This window comes from Alosa pseudoharengus, unplaced genomic scaffold (assembly GCF_046254945.1).
Source record: "Alosa pseudoharengus isolate Yale_2024_CS ecotype anadromous, Long Island Sound unplaced genomic scaffold, YU_APseudo_1.1 YU_APseudo_1.1_scf_21, whole genome shotgun sequence".
Classification (NCBI taxonomy): domain Eukaryota; kingdom Metazoa; phylum Chordata; class Actinopteri; order Clupeiformes; family Clupeidae; genus Alosa; species Alosa pseudoharengus.
This window is the reverse complement of record NW_027468674.1, coordinates 5,894,117-5,908,982: the sequence shown is the minus strand read 5'-3', so window position 1 is coordinate 5,908,982 and position 14,866 is coordinate 5,894,117. Positions and strand designations below refer to the sequence as shown.

The 14,866-nt window shown below is 42.6% G+C and overlaps 1 protein-coding gene and 1 long non-coding RNA gene across 2 annotated transcripts in view; both read left to right on the top strand.

Moving 5' to 3' along the window:
* Positions 1 to 14,866, top strand: part of LOC143137495 (uncharacterized) — a 110,108-nt gene that overhangs the window by 82,407 nt on the left and 12,835 nt on the right. The window lies entirely within an intron of this gene.
* Positions 9,660 to 11,989, top strand: LOC143137525 (uncharacterized). The gene is made up of 3 exons (XR_012990002.1): positions 9,660 to 9,720; positions 10,262 to 10,333; positions 11,765 to 11,989. It is a non-coding gene; the product is annotated as an uncharacterized LOC143137525 (long non-coding RNA).

Here is a 14,866-nt window from a genome sequence, read left to right as displayed (position 1 = left end):
TAGCCACTAAGGGCCCGTCCACACGGAGACGCTTTTTAGGTTAAACGCAAAGGTTTTGCTTCGTCTTGGCCGAGCGTCCAAACGAATCCTGTAAACGCACTGCCCGAAACCGCACCTTTCTGAAACCTGGTCCCAGAGTGGAGAAATCTGAAACCGTAGCCCGTTTGAATTCGTTTAGACAGCGAAACCGCACATCCTGCTTGCGATGATGTCATTGCCACACCTCAGCTGCCCTGGACTTGCACTTGTAGTATTGCCTAACAATACTAGTTTTCATACATGACATTACCTACGATTACACTCCGTAAGATAAATATCACAACTGGTGCTGCGCAGCGCCGATAGCTTATGACTTGGTGGACTGAACACTGTTTTCCCCGGTGTTTTTTTATGCATTCTAGCTACTGTCAGTGACGCGAGAGAACTTAAGTTATTAGGAAAGTGCGGTGTAAGTTTAGGCTAAATTAATTTGTGCGTAGTGCCAGTGTTATTCATTTATTTTACATGTCTTACAACATATATACATGCATTCACAGTCGAGTGAAATCAGATATAAGCATACAAAGACGCTTAGAACTCACGTTAAGCCGATGGTAGCACACTGAATGCGAATGCGCGATTTGATGCAGGCAAAAGTATTGACTGTTACTAACGAAGGTTTTATAGCAATAGTATAAATGTGGCGACAGAATAGCCTAGAACTTGGGTAACCCTTGCGTTTAGTAGCCTAATTGCGGTGATGGCCAAAACTAATGTGAATCACGGACTATCCTACAACCAAAGAAAGTAAAGGTGATTAGTAGGCCTACCTGCATTAGCCAAATAAAGGACGGGAATGCACCCTTCACAAACCGTAAAATAAAGTTTATTAGTTTTACAGTTGACTACAGTTAACAGTTCACCATCAGTCCACACAAACAATTCTGGTTACCTTGCACTAGCCATTTGGTCGTAGCCTATTCTGTCTGTTTGTAAAGCGCAAATTTTGGTCAATTTCTGTAAAGAAACAATGCCACCTATAGGCCTGGGGTATGAAGTAACGTGTTGAGTCGTGTTGAGATGGATCCGTTTGGACGCAAATATTCTTGATGTGGTTTCAGGGAAGACGGAGGAATAAAAGATCGGTTTCGTACGTGTGGACAGGGCCTTAGAAGCTAACTGGAAGGTGTGACAAAGGGGAAAGGAGCTACGGTAACAGCAGGAGGACAAACTTAATACAGCAGTGGCTCTGCCGGTTACATTCTACCCCCCCCCCCCCCCCCCATTTGTTATCGGCGTCCCGCAGATAAGATCAAAGAGGCCCAAAACACCCAGAGAAGAAAACCCAACCCATACAGATTAGCCTTAACACCAAGGTCGGAAAACTGCAGTCACCCTACTGTTAGATCCAAACACCCGGGGGTCCATAGCCCCAGCTGCCCTACTCACCATGGACACTGGGAGATGATGAGGGTTCACATGTGTTCCAGCTGTGGCACGAGTCGTCCTCCGTGGAGCTACTGTACTGGTGGCCGGGTCAGCCGCAATGGGGGCAACTTGAGTAGGAGCAGGCAGGGCAGGCAATGCAGGTGGACCAGGTGGACTCGCCTCGACTTGGAGCCTGGCTGTTTCAGAGTATCCAGGGCAAGAGGCGACTGGCAGCTGGACAGACTGCGCCTGGCCTCCGGGGGAGCGAACGAGGACCCACTGGCCACGTTCATCGTCTTCTGCTGGTCTACTCACCACGGCCTGAGGTTCCGTTGGCATGCGGGGGGGTGCTGTGTCCGGCTCAGGATGGGCAGGCTTCAACATGGTCTGGTGCACTTGTCGAATCTGGCTAAGATCATGCACAGGCGCAACGGAGTACACCACTCCACCAGGACCTGGTGCACGGACAATTTGATGTATGGTGGGACTCCAAGCATCCTGGATTTTCGTGCGCCCCCTCACGGTGCAGTTTCTCAGGTAGACCAGCTGTCCTTCTGCCAAGGGGTCACTCTGGGGCCTGTGGTCGTGTCGTTCCTTCCTCCTTAGTCATACCATGAGTTAAAATGTTTTGACTGTTACTTATATCATAATGGTTCCTCTGTGAACTATAGATGTTTAGCATCTTACTCCATACATCAGCTGACCATACCAACACACACCCCAACAGCAGCTCAGTCTGAGCCGCCAGTAAAAGCCAGTGTTTATGAGACGTGCCTTTTCACCAGCTGTGTGTGTATGAAGACATCTTGAGGATTTAAAAGACCACACCTTGCTGAGTCCTTGAGTATAGTGAACAACATCCATGAGATTAGCAACAGTTTAGGCCCACTAACCTGCCATATTATGTACATGCCTCTGAACCAACCACATATAGCGTCAATTCCTGAGTATGAAACCCAGATGAGATCATTGTAATTGGTTAATGTGCACATGTGTGCGTGTGCAGGTTTCTGGTATTGGACATGTGGAGGACTGTGGGAGACAGCCTGAAGAAGGAAGGACTTGGTGCCATCACGGTCAAGGTGAGCGGCCATTTTGGGAAGGTCTGATGACAAATTATGAAGAAAAACATTAAGAGTATCAGCTAACACTCTAAAACATGTGGGTTAGGTGTGTGTGCGTGTGTGTGTGTTCCTCACCATCACCCTGTCCCTCCCCGTGCGCGTCACACACGTCACCTTGGAGCACATCCCCAAGAGCCTCTCCCCCACCGGCCGCATCGACAGCGCCCCGCGGGAGTTCACCGCTTACGTGAGTCTCAAAAGCCTCAGACTTTACACTACGGCAATAAAAAAGTATAGCTTTCTATAGAGAAAGACCACAAAAGAGCACATTTGTTAATGGTGTGGGTGTGTGTGTGTGTGTGTGTGTTGTCTGCTTCCATGTCCTCTTCCAGAGCCTGAGTGGCTTTGATGAGCAGGAGGAAGGGAAGTTCCTGGGTAGTATGGTGGATTTTCATGATTTAAAGGGATGTAATCATGGGTTTCATAAGGGTTTATAATATTGCATGGGTTTTCATGTTTTAGAAGAATAGATAGATAGATAGATAAATACTTTATTGATCCCCAAGGGGAAATTCAGGGGGTCTCAGTAGCATACAGACATCACACACAACATGCACTTACAGCAAATGGTAAATATAAGTATAAGTATAAACATATAACCAAACTCCACTGTACAATAGAGACAGTAGGAGATAAGAAAAGCTAACAAAACTAAAAATACTATATAAATAGTAGTGAAATAGTGAAATAGTGAAAACAGTGTGCTTAAGGGTGGTCAAGTATGAGACGCTTGTAATGACAGGGCCTGTAGTTCTGTGTGCAAAGTGAGGTGCTCAAGAGAGTGAGTATCCTGGTGAAGGTGCAAAGTAGTCCAACAGTAGTTCTGTATGTATGGTAAGGTGCTCAAGAGAGTGAGTGTCCTGGTGAAGGTGCCAAAAAAGTAGTCCAACAGTAGTCCCTTAGTTATGTGTGCATGGTAAGGTGCTCAAGAGAGTAAGTGTCCTGGTGAAGGTGCAAAAAGTAGTCCAACAATAGTCCTTAAGTTATGTGTGCACGGTAAAGTGCTCAGAGAGTGAGTGTCATGGTGAAGGTGCAACAAGTAGTCCAGCATTAGTCCAACAGTGCAATAATAAGGTCTAGAGACCAGCATAAATAATATGGACAAATAGGAGAGCAAAGTATAATATAATATAATGTAGACAAGGTAATATAAAAAACTATAAAAACTACGTCAGTGCAGAAACAGGTTGAGGTAATAGGGTTACAGCCATTCAGTATTATTGTAGCAGAAGCCATTGATCATGTGTGCTAATATAGCAGGAAAAACATGAAAAACAGTGTAGCAGGAAAGCGGTAGTAAAAACATTAGGCTGTGGACATTAGTAAAACAGTAGTAAAGCAGTAGTGGGTAGTCAGTACTCAAACATGGAGAGGGTGGAGAGGCAGACAGACTAAGCAGAGAAGTCTATCTCTCCTCTTCCCTTTAGTGATGCATTGAACAGTTCAATGGCCCTGGGGACAAATGACTTCCTCAGTCTGTCTGTTGCGCAAGTCAGTGAGCGAAATCTCCAGCTGATCAAGCTCTTTTGCTTTTTAATAGTGCTGTAGAGTGGGTGGCATTCATTGTCCAAGATGTTGATCAGTTTGTTCAGGGTCCTTTTGTCAGATATTGAAGTGATGCACTCCAGTTCAGCTCCCACTACAGAGCCAGCCTTCCTTAACAGCCTGTCAAGTCGCCCAGCATCCTTCTTCTTTGTACTTCCTCCCCAGCATACCACTGCATAGAACTGTCATGAGTGTCATATGTTTTTATGTCACTGCATGTGCTGTGAGCAGGGTGAGGTCATTGTATCTTGCGTAGGCCAGACCAACTATCAGAGGAGGGGGGTGAGTGGAAAAGTACTGGGGGTACCAGGATGAGCGCATCTCCTCCTTACATGGTCAAGGGAAGGGGGTGTTATCCAGCTGGTGAGCACCGGACAGGACAGGGAATAGGAGGCCGCTGTGTCTTATGATTTAGAGCCTGTCCAGCTAGGAAGAGAATCAGATAAGAAGGCCCTATTTCCCCAAACCCTATTTTACATATGTTTCCTATGCATTAGACAGGTTTGCATATAGTTTTATGCATGATGGGAAGATGGTTTCCACCAATGTAAGCGACCCTGCTTAATGCTGATTGGTGAAAGGTGTTTTTGGGGATGACGTGAGAGGGTGGCACTTCTCGAGGGCCAAGGGGTATAAAATATAGTGTATAGCCCTCCGTAGGCAGATTTCGTCGGGGGCCCCAGCTGATGACATCTCCTCCCTATTGCTTTGATGGTTGGTCTGGACTTTGGTTAGGCTGTACTATCATTGCAAAATGGAGAATAAAGATCAACAGTCCTCAGAAAATCTTCTGTCTACATTGTCTCCTTCGGACGCCTTGTTCCAGAGTGCTAAATTACTAAATAGTCAAGTGGTAATTGTTAATTGGAAAATTGGATTCGGAAGTGGACTTTTTCCACGACAGTAGATTCACGTATGACTCTGATGGCGAGCCCATCCAGACCTTTGAGCTGCCGGAGAGACATCATCAGAAGCCTGCAAACTTTTCTCCACCTTTATTACTGGAGCCCAACAACATCTCTTCAATATTTAACTCCCTTTCTCTCTCTCAGGACTCTGTGAAGGATGTGTATCGTGCGGTGCAGTTGAGGGTTTCATTCAGGGTTCACAGCCACTCCCTCACTGAAAGAGACACACAACCTCAGCAAAGACTTTATTTTCATTACCCTATTACTTTATTTTCTATAATGATATATTTGCTTTCAAGCCAAAACTTTAATGTTTCAAGTGATTTATTTATGATTGTTTATGTCATGTCATGTTGATTGTCAATGCAGTTCTGTATTGGGGTATACAGGATAAAGACACTTGGGGAAAAATAACATATTTTTATTGTGTAATAGGCTACATTGTAGGGTGATTCTCCAACTATGGTACTTTTTGGACCTGAACATTTTCAGAAAATGAAACATTTTTAATTAAAATATTACTGGCATAGTTTGTTTCCCCAGTATGCCTAGATACCTGCCCTGAAGTTGGCTGTGCTGATTTTTATGGAATAATATGTATTTTTTTGACATTTTTCCAGACAATGGCAAAAGCAATGGTCATTTCCACAACCGAACAAAAACAAGCCAACCTGTCTACCTATCACTACATGGAGACAGATGTGGAAAAGACGGTCGTGGAAATGACATTTTCCCACTTTCCCTCTAATATCTCATGTTTGACTAGCCTGTTAGTGTTAGTTTTAGAGTTAGCATTAAATAATCTCAAATTACACCTAATGAAATTGTAAAAATCCAGAATTTCTCCCATCGGAATGAATTATGAGCGGTTCAGAAATGACGTACAATAAACATACTCGCGGTATTTCTCATATTTACCTTGATATATCTCCTATGTATTAACCTCTGCTGGGATCATTCTTTCATTTAGCCATGTGGATCCCTCTGGAGTGTCAGTTGCTATGGTTACTGAGTATACAAATCTAGAATACTGAGCCTGGGATTGCATTTTATGCAGAGGTGTGGAAATGACGGTGAACCCAAGGGACAAGTGTTTAACATGTTTAAAATATGCCAAATCGAAAAGAAATATAAAAACAAATAGTAGATTTGAATTAATTGGGTTATAATGCATACTTTCTGTTTGAATTTAAAATTATATCAGTATTAGATTTTAAGTGAGATAAGGTCGAAGACCCAAAGTCTGGCCTAGGGACAGAGGTAAAATAGTAAAAAACGCATATAAAATGTCTTATATTTTATAAAAAAACAACATAATTGAACAATGATTTTTTATATATAGGTTCCCCTAAATATGTAGTAAGTGTGAAAAAAATAAAAAAGTGGAAATGTTTTTTATTTTTTTAAATATATGTCAAGGACAGAAAAAGTACCATAGTTGGAGAATCACCCTGTAATATATTACAATTGCATGTGGAGATTCAGTTTATAATGTTAGTTAATATTTATTGTTAATTACATAATGTTGACAAATCACTAACACTTTACTTTACCATGATCATTAGATAATATTTCCAGCTTTAAGTCACCTGATCATATAAAATAAATAATAGTGTTTTCTTATATTCCTTGTGGTACATCAGTGTGTGTGTGTGTGTGTGTGTGTGTGTGTTTGCAAATACATTGAGACATCACAGGCTGATTTCCAAATCCCGCCCAACACACACCATGACACCCCACACACGCACACACCATTACACTATACCCTTGTTGATAGCCAGAGATTAATTTTATGAGTACATGACAGGAAACTACTTGAACCTTGAACCTTGAACATATTTCCTTGATGTTACACATACGCCCTGTCTATCGAATCCTAAAGAGCAATACGAACAGTTACCTGTCGCGAACTTATGCAGCATAGCCTACAGTATATCTATGCCTTTTTCTCCACGCGCGGTGAGGAGAGGCAGCTGGTGAGACTCCCACCACCAGTCTCCCTCCTACAGACCAGACCAGACCAGACTGCTGACATCTGCACACGGATACAAACACCATCAGGTGGGCATACAATAGTTCGGTTGGGCTGGATTGGCGTGTTGTGTTACTAAAAAAAAAACGCTATTTCCGGATAAACGTAACTGCAGACAAGACAGTTCAGAGCACTGCAACGATTGGAGCCACATACGCGCATCGGCTTCCGCGTAAAGATCAATTAGGGGAAACACGAACTTCAAAAGGAAACCAATGAATGAAAGTGTTGCAACCAGCTAACAGCTTAATGTAGGCCTAGTTAAAACCATATCCTATGATAATAATGACCTTCATTATATTGAAGTTGTATGTGTCTTTATGGGCTTGATGTGTCGTTTGTGGCTGTGTGTCTACACACAGAATTCTACATCAAATCAGAAATGCTGATGTCAATAGGGTACACAATAGGTGATCAGTAGGCTATATCAATAGGTAGCCTATGATACAGTAGGTGATCAGTAGGCTATATCAATAGGTAGCCTACACAGTACAGTAGGTGATCAGGAGGCTATATCAATAGGTTAGGTAGCCTACACAGTAGGTGATCAGTAGGCTATATCAATAGGTAGCCTACACAGTAGGTGATCAGTAGGCTATATCAATAGGTAGCCTACACAGTAGGTGATCAGTAGGCTATATCAATAGGTAGCCTATGATACAGTAGGTGATCAGTAGGCTATATCAATAGGTAGCCTACACAGTACAGTAGGTGATCAGTAGGCTATATCAATAGGTAGCCTACACAGTAGGTGATCAGTAGGCTATATCAATAGGTAGCCTACACAGTAGGTGATCAGTAGGCTATATCAGTGGTTCCCAAACTTTTCTGGCTCAACATATCTCTCTCCATCCATGGCACCCCTATTTTTTTGCTTTTTAATCTCAACCTCCTTTATGTAATGCTCTTTTTGTTTTGTTCCTGTTAGTGATTGTCTATGAAGGGGGAAATTAAGTAAAAATGTTAAATGGTAGTGCAGTAGTAGAAGACTTTTCATAATGATTGGATTGTAAATAAAAGCACTATATTTAAATAAAGTAGGCTAATAATAATAAAAAAAAACTCCTTTGTGCCATATTTGTACTTATTGAACCTTGTGATATGTTGGATAGGCCATAAATGCTTTTTTTTAATGAGCATTACTATGAGGTGAGGTTTATCTCATTTATGTTTTATTCAAATGAACCACTCTTTAATTCAACTCATTTAATAGAACTTTTGGGGAAAAAAATAGTCAACAGAATATGAACAGAAATATCAGGAATAGGCCTTAAACTAACGTGCATAAGATGTCTCTCCCTATCACAATTGTATCACAACACTTATCATTGTCATTAAAATGTCATTAAATTATCAAAAATGTAATTAAAATGTCATTAAATTATCAACCCGTGGCCCATTCCGCGGCACCCCTGAGCATGCATCACGACACCCCACCCACTTTGAAAAACCCTGGGCTATATCATAGTGTAAGCTTAAATGGTTTGACCATGTTATGTCCAAATGCCTTGTCTGTTGGTAATGGCTTGTGAAATATTTTTGAGCATGTTTATGTTTGTGTTTGAACTTAGTGATTGAAAAGTTCAACATTAGTAAAACATACAATATTAATACTGCTCAAAAAAATTAAGGGAACACTTATAGTTTTCCACAATTGTTAAAACACATTTTTTTTAAAACCTTCCACCCTTTTTTCCCCATTCTCAAACTACATTCACAGAATGTAGTTCTTGCAAAATAAAACACTCGCCTCAAAAGTTTTACTTGTGCTCAGAACCAAACAGTGTCAGAGTACTGATCCAGTGTATGATTAAAGTGTTCCCCTTCATTTTTTTGAGAAGCATAGTTAAGTGCATAATCTAAAATGTTGCACTGCCGTCAGATATCAGTTGGACTTTGTTTGTTTTCTTGCTTTAATGAATCTTGATTGTGTTGTTTTCTCATTTACTGTCAGGGTCTGTTGCATTCCATAAAGGTGTACCACAGTCAGGAGCTAAGGGAAAGATACAGAGAGAAAGAGAAACATGAGTAAAAGGAAATGGAAAGAGGATGTCACAAGCGAGAGGAAGGAATGGGAGGAGGAGGAGGAGAAGGAAGATCAAGCAGGACCTTCTTCTCAAGTCAAACTCACTCAGAAGGAAAAGGAACTCCAGACATCCATGTCTCGTAAGTGTACCTTTACTTTTATTATATTGTCTTACTTACTACACAGTTTTGTAGTTTTAACCACTACGCTACCACTGCCACTTTGCAAAGGTTGTTGATCTCTGGTAGCCTGGAAAATCCAGACCCTGGTAATCTAGAAAGATCTGGCCACGAACAATGTAATGGCCCAACTCGAGGGGTGGCACCAAGCATGCATTCGAAAATCTCACTGCACACAATTGGATAACACTAGACCAATGCTTACTCTGAATGATTGCTGGCATGCGAGGCCATGGCTATTGGCTCAATTGTTAGCACGCTCGCCTCCCGATCCGAGGTGCTGCTGTTCGCGGGTTTTAGTCTGGGCGTGTACAGGGCTGAATCACGCAGGTTCAACACAACGCAGGTTACACATGCCTGTGTGTGTGTGTTTGTGTGTGTGTGTGTGTGTGTGTGTGTGTGTGTGTGTGTGTTCCAGACGTGATGGACTATGTCCAGATGAGAAGAAGAAGAGGAGCAGAGACTCCAAAGTGGGCGTGTCTTCATCTGACTCTGACAGGTCAGTCTTTATGGACTGCAGAAAGTATTTTGACTATAAGACACATAGTGTTGGAGTGGAGGTTTGGATGTGACTAGAAGACACTAGTGTTGGAGTGGAGGTTTGGATGTGACAATAAGACACTAGTGTTGGAGTGGAGGTTTGGATGTGACTATAAGACAGGAACATTATTGTCTAAATGTGAATTTTACATCTGTTTTTCTTCTTTTATTATACATTGCATCTCCTCTCCTCTCCTCCTCTCCTCTCCTCTTTCTCTCTGTAAGTTTAAGTAATGCAGTTGGTTTGTCTCTGTTTTGGGTGCTGGAGGGATTTGAATATGGGATCAGTGACTGAATGCTAAACATCCCCATTCTTCCTGTCCTCTCCTCTCCTCCTTGAGCTGATTATTACATTCACATACTATACCACTAACCGCTCTGTGTGTGTGTGTGTGTGTGTGTATGTGTGTGTGTATGTGTATGTGTGTGTGTTGATCAGTGTGGTCTGTCTGAGGGAGATGTGAGGACACTCACCTTTTAGCATCATGTTGTGTTAACAGTGTCCAGCAGGGGGCGTCAGGCACAGAGTCCAAGAGGACAGACGAGATGCAGAGGGACTCTATAGAACACAGGTGAGATCATGGATCAGGACATTCTGTCAGGCAGTCTCCAAAGCCCTCTACAAAACACCTCTGCTTGGTCAGATTTAATTATGTTTATCTCAGAAGCCCACTAGAACTACTGTAGGGATGGGCCCGATACTGGCATCGGGGACCGGGCTAATACTGGGCCCCATATACTCGTACTCATAAATAATCACCAATACCACCCACCAATACCACTTAATTACACCGTTTCCCCTAAATCATAGTAGCTTAGCTGCTGCTCTTAATAAACTGCCACTATGCTTTCATGTAGCCCGCTCAGGGATAAGTAACCTACAAAAGAAACTCTGTGGAGTTTCCATTTCAGTAGATAAATCTAATTTGCATAGTGTTTTGTTAAGTCGCATTTTGTCAATTTCACTGAGAAAATATGTTATCCTTTCCTGCCTCAACTCCAGACTGTAACGTTAGTCGGATCATTATATGCTCCAAGACTGAAGTCAGCACCCAATTCACTTCAACTGTAGGTCATGAGCAACAGGCAGATGCAAGACATATTGTGCGAGAAATCACCACTGTGTTCAGTGGCCAATAGCGTAAACAATGCATAAGTCTCCTTCACTAAATCTGCTTTGGCAGCAATCAGTAAACCTGCTCTGCGGCAGTAGCAGCATCTTCTCTCTTTTCCTCTCCCGCTGAGTAGCACATACTTGCTCTCACTCGACCCACACACTAAAAGGAGCCACACCACTTTTACACTCTCTACAGTCTAGGGTGATGGGTGATCATGTTTGTTGTGAGAGAGTGCAAAATAGTCTAGTTAATAATTTGTTTAATTAAGGTGTGGAGACCGTGCCAGTGTGGAGGCTTGTTTTAGACAAAATTGTTTATTTTTGGTTTGAAATATCCTGCTATTTTATATTTTATTTGATTCTCATTATTATTTATATTTATTTTAGGCTTGTAACAACCAGAGCAGAGAAATGAAACATCGATCCAATTCATTGTAATTTTATGCTAGTTATTTTGTGGTAGAAATATCAATATCGGTGCTCGTTTTGAAAACAATGGTATTGGTTCATCCCCAAGAACCCTATTTTCCTCTGGTTTGATTAAGAAGTGGCTCTTCTGAATGGTGCATTCATTGTTACTGTAACTTAATGACATTTATTCTGTTTATGTGTTATACATGTATGTCAAGAACCCGTATGTCTTAATAATGAGCATATGAGTCAAATGATGAACTCTACTGTCTGCCAGCCCCCTGCAAACCATCTCTCCATGTATGCCAGTGTGTGTTATAGCCTACAAACTCCCTGCATGTTCACATTATGTTCCTATTGAGAAAATATGAAAAAATATTCATTCTGAATCTACTGTAGCAGAGCTATTGTAGGAATATTGTGATGGTATTTTGTCAACAACAGAGGTGTATTTGTGATTCTGTCATTGATCCAGATGGACATCAGAGGATGCAGAGGTCCATGAGAAATAATTTCGATCCACATTGAAGAGCAAGATTCAGCATCTGGTTGAGGGAATACCTAATATGGGAGAAACCAGACTCCTCCAAGAGATCTTTACAGAGCTCTACATCACAGAGGGGGAAAGAGGAGAGAGGAGGTCCAATGATGAACATGAGGTCAAACAGATAGAGAGGGCCTCCTGGAGAGAAGCAGCACGAGGCAGACCAATCAAATGGAGTAACATCTTTAAACCCTTATATGGACAACACATACCCATCAGAACAGTGCTGACAACAGGAGTGGCTGGCATTGGGAAAACAGTCTCTGTGCAAAAGTTAATCCTGGACTGGACTGAAGGAAGAAACAATCAGGATGTCCACTTCATATTTGCTCTTCCTTTCCGAGAGCTGAACCTGATGAAGAACAAGAAACTCAGTCTGGTGGAGCTTATTCAACACTTTTTTCCAGACATGAAAGATTCAAAAATCTTCACCAGCTCAAAGCACAAAGTCATGTTCATCTTTGATGGTCTGGATGAGTGTCGACTTCCTCTAGATTTCCAATCAAACCTGAGGTGTTGTGATGTGACAGAGCCAGCTTCATTGGACGTGCTGCTGACAAACCTCATCAAGCGGAATCTGCTTCCCTCTGCTCTCCTTTGGATCACCACCCGGCCAGCAGCAGCCAGTCAGATCCCTCCTGAGTGTGTGGACCAGGTGACAGAAATAAGGGGATTCAATGACCCACAGAAAGAGGAGTACTTCAGGAAGAGAGTCAGTGATGAGAACCTCGCCAATAGAACCATCACACACCTGAAGTCATCCAGGAGCCTCTACATCATGTGCCACATTCCGGTCTTCTGCTGGATTTCAGCCACTGTGGTAGAGAGAACATCATTTGAATCAGAAAAAGTAGAAATGCCAAGAACTCTCACTCAAATGTACACTCACTTCCTGATCATTCAGACAAGCATAAAAAATGCCAAGTACACAGAGAGAAATGAGACAGATGAAGAGATCATTTTCAAACTGGGGAAATTGGCTTTCCAACAGCTGGAGAAAGGCAATTTGATCTTCTATGAGGAAGACCTGAGAAAATGTGGCATTGATGTCGCAGAAGCATCAGTGTACTCAGGAGTGTGTACTCAGATCTTCAGAGAGGAGTCTGGGCTGTACCAGGGGAAGATGTTCAGCTTTGTGCATCTGAGCATTCAAGAGTTTCTTGCAGCGTTGTATGTGTTTCTCTGGTTCAGAAACAGAGAGAGAAGCATGTCTGACCAACAGCAAACCTCTCAGCTCTCTGCCCTATTCAGAGCTGCAACACTGCATGACCTACACAAGACTGCAGTGGACCTGGCCTTGCAGAGTGAGAACAGACACCTGGACCTTTTCCTCCGCTTCCTTTTGGGCCTGTCACTGGAGTCCAATCAGAATCTCTTAATGCACCTACTGCCACAGACAGGAAGTCAACCACAGAGCTCAGAGCAAACAGTCCAGTATATCAAACAGCAGATCAGAAATCAAAGTCATTCCGACAGAAGGATCAATCTGTTCTACTGTCTGAATGAGCTGAATCACCATGCTGTAGTGGAGGTGATTGACAGGAAGCTCAGGAGCTCAGGAACTCTGTTTGTAGACACACTTATACCAGGAGAGTGGGAGACTAGGAGATTTGAGTTTAAGATTCCAGAGGAGCAGTTGGATGAGTTTGACCTGCAGAAGTACATAAAGACACCAGAGATTGATCAGACTGAACTCCTCAGTCCAGATGAAGTTCTTCAGAGGCTGGTTCCAGTGGTCACATCAGCACTGTAAGTAAACCGTTTCAAAACTGTGCAACTCACCGAGTGGTTAGTGGTGTTCGTTGATGTTCCAAAACAAGTAGCATTGCGAAATACAGTTTTTGTCGTGTTTTATTTGCCATTTCGTAAAATCCCATTGATTTCTATTGGAAGACTCATTGCATGTTGATATTACTGCGCCACCGTCTATGCTTCAGGCTCAAATATTGAGCGGAAGTTTATGCGTGGTTGTGAGGTGTATGAAAAAATAGTTCCACAATAGCAAATAAGATGGCTGGAAATCATACATTGTGCCGATATATTTGTAATAATCAACGAACACCACTAACCACTCGGTGAGTTGCACAGTTTTGAAAATTAACGTTAAGGGTTGTTTTAAGGACATGTTTGTGCATGCCTGTAGGAAGCCACTCTGAAGCAGTAAAGGCGATTCAAAACGAGTCAGAAAAGTCGAGACAGGACCAATCGTCAAAATTTCGGTGTCCACCACTCTAGTTCATCCAAAACAAACCAGAAAAGAGACTCAAAGTGCTAAATACCAGAATTTTCCTTTAACTGCCTGTTCTTGGTTCCACTTCCTCCCTGCATTAACTGTGGGTGCAACTCTCCTCACCACTGGGTCCTTGGACTGAGTAAGAGTCATATCCAATCTAGCCTTAGCGCACTTAGCAGGGACACCAGGCAACGTTTTCATGTTAATTACTCATCTTTGTAAGTCGGTATATGGTTAAATGACTCATTACAGGGCGAATGAAGACTCTCTCGCCCGCCCCTACTGCCTGTAGGAAGAATATCCCGCTTGCAAGTTCAGTGTATCGTACCCGCCGACCGAAGCAGGATCAGTTTACATCCTGCATCCACAGCACAGAGGCGGGCTAATGAAACGCTAGCGATTGTTGCAAACGTGTGTATAATGGCAGAGCCGGCGAAGAAGCAGCGAAAACCCTTGACGTAAGATGCAAAGAAAAGGAAAAGAGCTTCAGACCGAGCGAGGGGGAGTTTCGTAGAGAAAAAGCATCAGGCTTACCTGGTGTCCCTTTAAATTCCTCTGTCAGTCTAGATATTGGCAACTCAATTGGCAACTAAATTCCTCTGTCAGACTAGATATTGGCTACACTGCTTAAGCAGTGTGGGACTCCGAGCCATTTTCTGACAAAGGAGTGGATCATTTTTTCCAACCTTTCAACCTTTGACAGAGGAACTTCATAAACTGTCAATGGCCACATTAGCCGAGGCAATAAGCCAAACTGCAGACACCACAGCTTGAGCTTACCTGGCAGCCCCTCAATTTTT